This window comes from Athene cunicularia (genome assembly GCF_003259725.1).
Source record: "Athene cunicularia isolate RWA chromosome 2 unlocalized genomic scaffold, athCun1 chr2_part1, whole genome shotgun sequence".
Lineage (NCBI taxonomy): Eukaryota > Metazoa > Chordata > Aves > Strigiformes > Strigidae > Athene > Athene cunicularia.
In genome coordinates, this window is record NW_020799095.1 from 135,753,817 (window position 1) to 135,764,819 (window position 11,003).

The window sequence follows — 11,003 nt, forward strand, 5'->3', positions numbered from 1 at the left end:
GAGATGCTTGAAGAAGTGATAGTCAGTGGGTGAGAGGTCTGGTGAGTACAGTGGATGAGGCAGGGTTTCGTAGCCCAGCTCGTTCAACCGTTGCAGCTTCGAAAGTGCAACATGTGGGCACGTGTTATCATGGAGAAGGATTGGACCCTTTCTGTTGACCAATGCTGGGTGCAGACGTTGAAGTTTCTGGTGCATTTCATTGATTTGCTGGATGTACTTCTCATCATTTCACCTGGATTCAGGAAACTGTGATGGACTAAACCAGCAGCAGACCATCAGACAGTCAGCATGACCTTCTTTTGGTACAGAATCAGCTTTGGGAAGTGCTGCGAAGCTTCATCATGGTCCAACCACTGAGCCGATCATCACCGGTTATCGTAGAGCATCCATTTCTCGTCACACATCACAATACGGTCAAGAAACGGGTCATTCTCTTTGCCAAAAAGAAGCGCCAACGACACTTCAAAATTGTGATTTCTGTGATTCTCAATCAACTTGTGCGGCACCCATTTGTCGAGCTTCTTTTCTTCAACTTTCCAATCTTCTTCAGATGCTCAGAAACAGCTGATATGCTTACCCCAAGTTCTTTTGCAAGTTCTTGAACAGTTGTGTGTGTATCTGCTTCCAGCAGAGCCTTCAATTCATCGTCGTCAATAGCAGAAGGACGTCTGCGACCTTCTTGATCTTCAAGGTCGAAATTGCCACGTTGAAATTTTTGGAACCAAAGTCGCACTGTCCGTTCGTCAACACTACCCTGGCCATATACCTCATTGATGTTTCGAGCAGCTTGCACTGCATTTGAATACGTAGATCTGTCAAAACTGCTGTTTTGATATCTGAACTTCAAACCTCCAAAACTTGTCAAAACCTCAGTTTATATTATAATTTAATTATACAGCGTGCAAGTTTATAACATGAGATTTTCAAAAATATATAACAGTATGCCAGTTGAGAAGGTACTATTCCTGAAACATATACAATGAAAATCACATTACAAAATGGAAATTAATTTCTGAACAGCCTATAGCACTTCTAGGCTATATTCCACCATTATATTAATATATAAAAACTAGTCAATATTAATAACTTTATATACACATGAAACAATCTTGCACACTCCAGTCTCTAAGCTACACAATAAAAACAATTAGCACAAAATGGACTTTAAGTCTATCTGGAGATAAAACAGAAGAGATATGGGGAGTTCCACTGTACAAACAGTATCTGATTTTTATATTCTGTGCAATCTTATTAGCCACTGCAATGTTCTTTTCAAGTACAGGGATTCTGGCAGAAAAACTAATTACTTATATGCTCTTTATCTTTTCTTGAAGTGGAATATCAGAAAATGGTCTGTATGCACAGATATTTAACTTGTGCTTGGTAGACTCAGTTGGTATTTTAAGCCCCAGTCCAAAACTGAAGGATATAACTAAAAAAAAAAAAAAAAAAGAAATTACACAGTCTCATTTTCAGATAAAGAAAAATTTCAGCAGTAGATAGAACACAAAGTAATATTGAGAATCCTGCGAAAGGAAAAGGTTTTTATAATCATCTACTGTTGTGAAAGGGGAAAAAAACCCCGAAACCCAAATATTTTCCCGTAGTGGGAAAATCCTTCCTTTTGTCAACTCTTTATTGGGTCTTTATTTATGTAAAAGAACTTGTAAAAAATACCAGAATTTATACCTTGCAGAAATAAATATATATCTTCCTTGTTAGCCTCTCCTTCTACTAAAGCAGCATCAATAGATAAAATGTCGTTTAACAATAAAAATGAAGAGTGATTTTTCTTTTCTCTCCACAAATACCTACAAGCAGTATCTACTTTATAATGAGAACACTGTTTCTGATATTTTATTTTTTTTTTTTTTTTACCAACAACTCATGAAGCATCAGATCAGGGGAACACTGTGCTATAGTTTTAGGGGCTCTAGGATTGTAGTTCTGTGTCAGGCCTTATTCTAATCACCAGCCATGTGAAAATGCTGATCAGTCGTCATCTCTTGTAGCATAAAATAGAATTTTTACATGAGTCAATAGGATCCTATTTTCCTCATTTACTGAGAGAATAATATTCAATATATAGAATGAGCCTTTCCTATTCAGACCACTCAGTTTTCTCTCTCAACACGGGTGAGGCTATTGGCATATGCTACTTGAAGGTTAAGAGATAAAGACACTGTTTTGACCAGGAAAATGTTGAGACAAAGTAAACCTTGAAAGTTGAATGTTTTTGAACTAACTTTTCATAATAACCAGTGATTTGTTAGTCTCTGAAACATACACACAGATTACTAGTTTTAAATGTGCTACAGCCTGGTTTGTTGACTCTATCAAATGTAGACCCTCATCTGTCATGTAACAACCATCTGGTGTCTGTTGGCAAAGCATCTCTGCATCATCTGTAGAATCTTATTCATGTGAGGGCTCTAGACCTAAAGCAAATCTTGAGATATTCATATATTCAACATGATCAGATCTTTTTTCTTTCTCTTGCAGATCTTAATGTTGTGGATTATTACTGATATACAAAGTGTCATTTTCAAGCAGAAACATATCTAAGTGTCCTTCAGACCCCAAGGATTAAAATTAACTACTTATGTCACATTTAAGTACCCAACAAGAAGCCTGTTCAGGATTTTGAGAACCAATCAGCATATACCACTCCCACGGACTCCAGCACAAGTGTTCAAGTTGTAATTTTAAACAGCAGTTTTTGAAGCTATTTGCTATACTAATTTTCCCTATACTAACAGCCTTTGACAAGTGCCTCTATAATTTTACAACCGTTGCTTTGATTTTATATTCTTGTCTAATAGAATATCTCAAAGCCATCAGATTCAGTGGAAAGAAAAAAAGTTATGGCCTCCCAAAATTTGATTTAGTGCCAAAATTTGAAATTATATGCAAGTAAAATAATAAATTTATGTGGGGTTTCTGCCAAGAATAGACAACTAGACAAATATTTTGAAACAATAAGTGTTGGAATAAAGAATAGTTTCTTACATCAGATTCTTTTTAAGTGTTTGGATACAGTCACTGAATGTTTGGAGTTGGGTTATTTTTTTGTTCCCATTCTAGGGCCTTTGGTCAAGAATTGCTAGGATATTAAAACACAATCACAGTCTATTTTCTCCAGTGTAATTTCCTCCGTGAACCTTGAGCAACTCTGATGATTTTTCAGCAGTTCCTACTGTGCACAAAGATGACAATCTAAGTGCTTTCAGGCAGACTCAACTTATTAACCACAAATTTTGTCATGCAGAATTTCCTAGCTTTGTGAATATACAAAAATGTATCAAGTACATTTGAAACCCATTATTCTTCACATTCAATGTTCTTCTAAGGAATGAATTATTCTGTTAGCTACTCAATAACTGCAGATTTTTTTCCTTTAGAATAGATATATAGCATAATCAGAATTCATGTGTCACTAATAAGCTGCTGAGCATTTGTATGTGGGTTGTAACTAAAAGTGTGCCTACCCTGTGGTCAAAAGGACTTGTGTATGGGTGGTGCTGTCATTACTGTATCTATAGCAGTAGAAGGCACAGTATGTACCAGCTGCCCAAATAGATTTAGCAGCTTCTGCTGAGTTTGGCTACAGTGCTGTGAGTAGTTAAATGAAATAGTTTAATTGTAGTTTATGTATTTCTGACACTTCAATGTACTTCTGTACTAAAAGTTACTAACTACACTTAAAAGTACTAATTTTCAATGCTTAAACTCTCTTGGTGTGAAATAGAGAGAAGACATCTAATTTTAAACAGCTGGCAAACCTTTCACTTGTCCTCATATCTTATACTTTATTTTCCTCAGAGTGCCTTATCATGAATAACTGGGAATATTTATCAGAAATTACTTTTTCTGACCTTATCTGTTCGAAAATATATATATTTTAATGTGTTTAGTGATAAGGTAGAATATGCCGAAGAAATCACTATGTTTTTCCAAAGTAATTAAATGAATAGTGCTGGCCTAATGGGAGCCAGCAGTGTGCCGGGGTAGCCAAGAAGGCCAATGGCATCCTGGCTTGTGTCAGCAATAGCGTGGCCAGCAGGGACAGGGAAGGGATCTGAGCCCTGTACTCGGCACTGGTGAGGCTGCCCCTCAATTCCTGTGTTCAGATTTGGGCCCCTCACTACAAAAAGGACATTGAACGACTCGAGCGTGTCCAGAGAAGGGCAACGGAGCTGGTGCAGGGTCTGGGGCACAGGTCGTACGGGGAGCGGCTGAGGGAACTGGGGGTGTTTAGTCTGGAGAAGAGGAGGTTGAGGGGAGACCTCATCGCCCTCTACAGCTGCCTGAAAGGAGGTTGCAGAGAGCTGGGGATGAGTCTCTTTAATCAAGTAACAAGCGATAGGACAAGAGATAATGGCCTCAAGTTGTACCAGGGGAGGTTTAGACTAGATATTAGGAATCATTTCTTTCCAGAACGGGTTGTTAGGGGTGATGGAGTCCCCATCCCTGGAGGTGTTTAAGAGTCGGTATGACATAGCGCTGAGGGATATAGAGTAATTGAGAACTCTCAGTGTTAGGTTAATGGTTGGACTGCATGATCTTCAAGATCTTTTCCAACCTAGAGGATTCTGTGATTCTGTGATTTTGTAACATTCATGAAGAAAGAAACTGTTTCAGCATTTTATCCTAACCTCTGGCCTTGTATGTGTCCTGCTTGCTTTTGGATTAACAAAATACTGAATAAGGAATGAACAAGGAAGTTCTTGTTCAATAACGTCATCTGGTATTAAGTGTTCAAATGTTGGAACATTATGTACTAAAATTAAGTTTTGAGTGAACCTAAGTAGGAACACAGTGCATAAGTGGACTTGAGGTCAAGCTCAAATCTAGACTTGCCAGCTTTCCTCATTGCTTATTTAAGGCTGGTGCACTATGTTTAGCTCTAGTACAAGCTAGCTGAACTTATTTGGATGTGAAGGGAAACTTCTGAAAATGAGGCAGACTCAGATACAGATAAAGGCAAGCTCAAATTTTTTAAGAGTGCAACTATCCACTCTTGTGAAATGTGGATATCTCCTGGCTTTCTATACCAGGCTGTCCCATCTATTATGTCTGTTTGTTTGTTTATTTATAGCAATACTAGGTCACCATCTCTGGGATGAGAAGATGATTTAGAGTTGTTCCTGAAAGGACCCTCGAGGCAGTTTCTAATGGTGACAATTCCAGATAAAAATTCTAATAGGATTACAGACAACCTGAAAAATTGTGGCTCAGTCTCAGAATTTAAATCCTTTGCGATCTGAATGATTTTTTTGAACAGCAGCAATGTGAAGGCATAAGTTTACCTGGAATTTTTGAGTGTCCAAATTAATCCTTCTCCTGTTGTCATTTATATATCACTCTTACAGGCTTTATGACTTTACAGTATTCTATACAATATAGCATGATACACCCAAGTAACATGTGCAGACAGTAGGAACTGAACTGATCTCTCTGAATTATCATGCGCTGTATTGCAGAACAAGGGAAATCTCATTTAGTCCTCAAGTCTGAGAATATTCAACCACATTATTCAGATAAAAGCTGTGGTAGAATGAATTACTTTCTAATAATCTATTCACTTTCTTTACATCTGAATGTTGTGACTGACCAGTGAGCTAGATTTTCCACCCAAAATCATTCCACCTACTACTAACCCCACTCCGTGCTCAGATGTACAATGTCTGTTCTTTATATGTTTAAGGACAAAGGTCTGTGTGGCTTCAGTTCTGCTTCTATTGAAATTGATTTCTGGGTCATTACATTTCTGACTTCCTCCATAGTTCTGGCTAGTCTAAATAGTAAATAAAGGATAATCTCAGTAACATCAGCTGTCTAATAATCAATCCTGTTAGCTTTACTAAGAAGTCAGCTTTTCCTTGAAGGCACATAGCCACGTGGATACTGCTTCAGCATGTCTGAAGAACATCATAATGGCTGATAAATGACTTGACGACTTTGTAATCACTCAGTAAACCTGGGAAAGGAGATTGTTTTCTTCCTTATTATGAAAAAAACCCCAAACTCATTATAGCAGTTAGGATGACTGCTAAGAATGCCTGCCATACTCATGAATAAATGTGGACTTGTACATGTGTATACATAACTGAAAGAAACCTGTATTTAGAATTTGGATGAGGATAGGACCAAACAAGCAAGACAGTCTGTTGAAGATGAGATATTAAAGTGCAGATGCAAGACCCAGTGCTCAGTTTATGGTCAGCCTGTGCCATGCCAGTCAGTACAGCTGACAATTCCAAAAAGTTTTTTACTTTTCTTCATGCTATCCCCTTCGACCCTACTTGCTGGGATTCATTATCAGTGCTGTTCTTTGAAGAGATGCCACAAGAAAATCTATGAAGATGTGGCATAGAGGCCTATATTATTCAGACACCATAAGTACATGACAGTACATGACTATGATTCAGTTAGTCTGAATAACATTATTTCCTGATTTCTAATGAAGAGAAGTTGAAAGAAATAGCAAGGCATGGCTTCCAACATGTTTTTAAAAGAATATAAAACAAACCCACAAATACCAATGAAGACCTGAACTGAGAAGCAGGATTCTTTTGAGATAGGAATGAAGAAAAAAGCCTCTCAGAGCAGCTGGGGTTCAAGCTCGGTTGAAGGTTGACCATCATGAGCAGTTAAGGTCCAGAAAGATGGGGATCAGTTTTTCTCTGTTCCCTTCTGCTTTCTATTTATGCTGCCCCTGTGTCACTTCCACTTTTTAAGTGTGAATTTAGCACTCCACCATACTGTGCATCATGACGTGTCTCAAACCATGCTTTACATCCTTATTATTATTTGACCTGACCTAGTCTCTGTAGCTTATTTGCTTCTACCTCACCAGGGATCTACAAGATAAAATACTTCAAGTCCTTCAGGTACTTTGTTGTGGTGAAGCGGTGGCATCTCCACATCCATTCTGTTTCCTGTGTTCTCTGACCTCCTTGTCTCTGCATCTTCCAGCGTACTGACTGTGCCTTGTATTTAGGTGTATTGTACATCACTACTTAAATGTCACCATTTTCCCTTTATTCTCTTTCTTTCTCATTTGTATCTCATTTGATTGCTTGGAAATTTAACTTTTTCCTCTGACTATAATTGTTATTATGCCATCGTACCTTCCTATATTCGTTACACCTTTTTCGCTGTTTTCATTTACATTCTTGGCAAATCTGTTTTAGGATAATGCTTACGTGCTTTATTTTTGCTCCAGAAATTATTGCATAGAAATTTAGACCTGTCAGTTTTTGAATGGTGAAAAAGTTTGCGTTCTTCTCCTTAGTCTTTATATTAGACCGCTTTTAAACCCTACTTCTTGATCTGATGCTGAGTTGTCAGATGGGAACAAGGTCCAGTTCCTTTCATTTTCATCAGCAATGGCTGGTTAGCCTTTATAGTGTTTTTTTCTGTTTTCATTGCTTGACAGGTATTCTAAGAAAAGAAAGTTTTGTGATTCAGGACACATATCTTGCTAAAGCACTTAACTATTTGAAATTACACCATTCTGAGTTTAATAAAAGAAGGTAGCATCACAAATTACAGTCATGTTGACCATAAAAAGGCTACAATTCGATCTTGGAAAAAATCAGAAACAGTGTCTTCTACATACATCAGAAGATGCTATAACTAGGACATTCTATATCTTATAAACCACTAAAATTTTGTATGTCTTTGAACTGTAACCAATTAACCAGTGTGACCATACTTGTACCTCTGCCTTTATGTTGTCATGCAAGGGAAACTCTTCTGTGACTCTGTTACAGAGAAGCAGCCATCACAACCTTCAACATGGATACTAACCAGGTCCTGTTTGTTAAGTGGAAACTCATTTACTGATTGGATAGATTTGAGGATGTAAGCAGAATCATACTGAATATCTGATTCCACGTGGAACTAGCAGTTTGGTGCTCATCTGTTACCTCCAAGCTGTTAGAGATGAGAGATTTTTTTGGGAATACCCAGAGAAACTTTCAGGTGTGTGGAAAACATTTTGTTCAGAAACAGTAACAGTATATGTGTCTGTGACTAGCTTCTGACTGATCATAACCAAATATAACCCTCCTGTAAAGTCTATCCTGGCCAGTCTGGGCCAATGTCTGACTGTGGTGCCCCTCACTGGATCTGATCCTGACACCTACACATGGGCTGACCTAATAACAGAATCACAGGATCATTCAGGTTGGAAAAGAAAAATTTGGGATCATCGAGTCCAACCATCAGCCCTACTCTACAAAGTTCTCCCCTACACCACATCCCCCAACATCTCATCCAAATGACCCTTAAACACATCCAGGGATGGTGACTCCACCACCTCCCTGGGCAGCCTATTCCACTCTCTGACCCTTCTTTCTGTGAAATTTTTTTCCCAATGTACAGTCTGAACCTCCCCTGTTGCAGTTTAAAGCCGTTCCCTCTTGTTCTGTCACTAATCACCTGTGAGAAGAGACCAGCATATTGAGATGCCCAAAACTGGACACAATACTCCAGGTGTGGCCTCACCAGTGCAGAGTGCAGGGGGACTATCACCTCCCTACTTCTGCTAGTCACACTATTTCTGACACAAGCCAGGATGCCGTTGGCTTTCTTGGCCACCTGGGCACACTGCTGGCTCATGGTCAGATATTTCTCAATTAAAGCCCAGATCCCTTTCTAGCAATGCATGGGGTTGTTGGGGCCCATGTGCAGGACCTGGCACTTGGCCTTGTTGAAACTCACCCCATTAACGCTGGTCACTGATCCAATCTCTCCAGTTCTCTCTGTAGAGCCTCCCTATCCTCATGCAGATCGACACTCCCGCTTAACTTGGTGTCATCTGCAAACTTACTGATGATACACTCTATGTCCTTATCAAGATCATCAATAAAGATGTTGAACAGAAATGGTCCCAACACCAAGCCCTGAGGAACACCACTTGTGACCGGCCGCCAGCTGGATTTAGCTCCATTGACCACCACTCTCTGGGACCGTCCATCCAGCCTGTGCTTGACCTAGCAGACCATTCGCTCATCCAGGCCATGGGCAGCCAGTTTTTCTATCAGAATCCTATGGGTAACTGTGTCAAACGATTTTTGAAAATCAAGGGAAAAAATATCCACAGCCTTTCCCTCATCCAATAGAGGGGTTATCTTGTCATAGAAAGAGATCAGGTTTGTCAAGCAGGACCTGCCTTTCATAAACCCATGCTGACTAGTCCTGGTCCCCTGGTTGTCCATTATATGACTTCTAATGGCACTCGAGATGATCTGCTCCATGACCTTCCCTGGCACCGAGGTCAGACTGACAGGTCTATAGTTTCCTGGATCCTCCTTCCTGACTTTCTTGTAGATGGGTCTCACATTTGCCACCCTCCAGTCCAATGGGACCTCCCCACTTAGCCATGATTTCAGGTAAATCATGGACAGCAGCTTGGCAAGCACATCTGCCAACTCCCTCAGCAACCTCATGTGTAACCATCAGGTCCCACAGACTTGTGTGCATCCAAGTGGTGCAGCAGGTCTCTGACCACCTCCTCTTCAGCTGTGCTGACCTCAGTCTGCTTCCCCTCCCCAACTCCCAGCTCATGACTCTGGGTGTCCAGGGAACAGCCAGTTCCTCTGCTAAAGACTGAGGTAAAGTAGGTGCTGAGAACCTCAGCCTTTTCCTCATCCTTGGTTACCGTTTCCCTATGCATCAAGTAAGGGAGGAAGATTTTCCCTAATCCTCCTTTTGCTGTTAACAAATTTATAGAAACATTTTTTTAATTACCCTTATCAGTTTTGGCCAAGCTGATCTCTAGCTGCGATTTGGCTCTCCTAATTTTCTCCCTGCATAACTTCACTACATCTTTATAGTCGTCATGAGAGACCTGGCCCCTTTTCCAAGGGCAATAGATTCTCCTTTTGTTCTTGAGATCCAGCCAAAGGTCCCTGTTTAGCCAGGCCGGGCTCCTTCCCCACCTGCTTGTTTTTCAGCACACGGGAGCAGCCTGCTCCTGTGCCTATAAGACTTCTCTCCTGAAGTATGTCCAGCCTTCCTGGACTCCCATATCCTTCAAGGCAGCCTCCCAAGGGATTTTGTTAATCAGTCTTTTGAACAGGTCAGAGTTTGCCCTATGGAAGTCTAAGGTGACAGTTTTACTAACCCCTCTCTTTGTTTCTCCAAGGATGGAAAACTCAGTCACCTCATGATCACTGCACCCTAGACGCCCTCTAACCGTTACCTCCCCCACAAGCTCTTCCCTGTTCACAAGCAGCAGGTCCAGGAGGGCCCCTTCCCTGGTCGGCTCACTCACCAGCTGTGTGAGGAAGTTATCCTCCACACATGCCAGGAACCTCCTGGATTGTTCCCTCTCTGCTGTGGAATATATCATATATATATATATATACATATATACATATATATATATGTATCCCAGCAGATACCCAGGAGGTTCAAGTCCCCCACAAGAACAACAGAAAGTGACCACGAGATTTCTCCCAACTGCTTATAGAAAGCTTCATCCCTGCCTGACAACCCTGCCTGGCTTCAGCCTGTCACTGGGGAGGTGTCTGATGCCCAGGACTGGGGCTGCCCCAGTACATTCCAGCTCTCCTGCTTCTGCTGGGGTTGGGATTGGTCTGTCAGTCAGGCCCTGCCCTGATGCCCAGCGCAGCCCCTACTGCCTCCAGCTCCCAGGGAGCAGCTGGCCCACACATCACCCCAACACTGAGAATGTGAAATTTAAATGTGTTAAAGCCAGTTCAGTCTGGCTCTGGAAATGCAGTCTTAATGAAGGTGACAGATGTTCAAATCTTGGTTGCTTTACAATGATTTTTGGAGGCCAGAGGATGGAAAAATCTGTCACATTGTTGAAAAGAGAAGGTGACTGAATAAGCCCCCAAAAGGAAGGGTGACAATATGCTGATGGCAAAAATGCAGTAGGGCATTTCATGCTTAATTTTGAACTCTGAGGGACACAAGCTGTATGAAAATGTGTTGGATAATTCTTGAATTTGGGGGTGGGGGGGTGG

The 11,003-nt window shown here is 40.7% G+C and overlaps 1 pseudogene; it reads right to left on the minus strand.

Moving 5' to 3' along the window:
• Positions 1 to 275: 275 nt before the first annotated feature.
• LOC113476176 lies at positions 276 to 7,016 on the minus strand (annotated as a pseudogene).
• Positions 7,017 to 11,003: the final 3,987 nt, after the last annotated feature.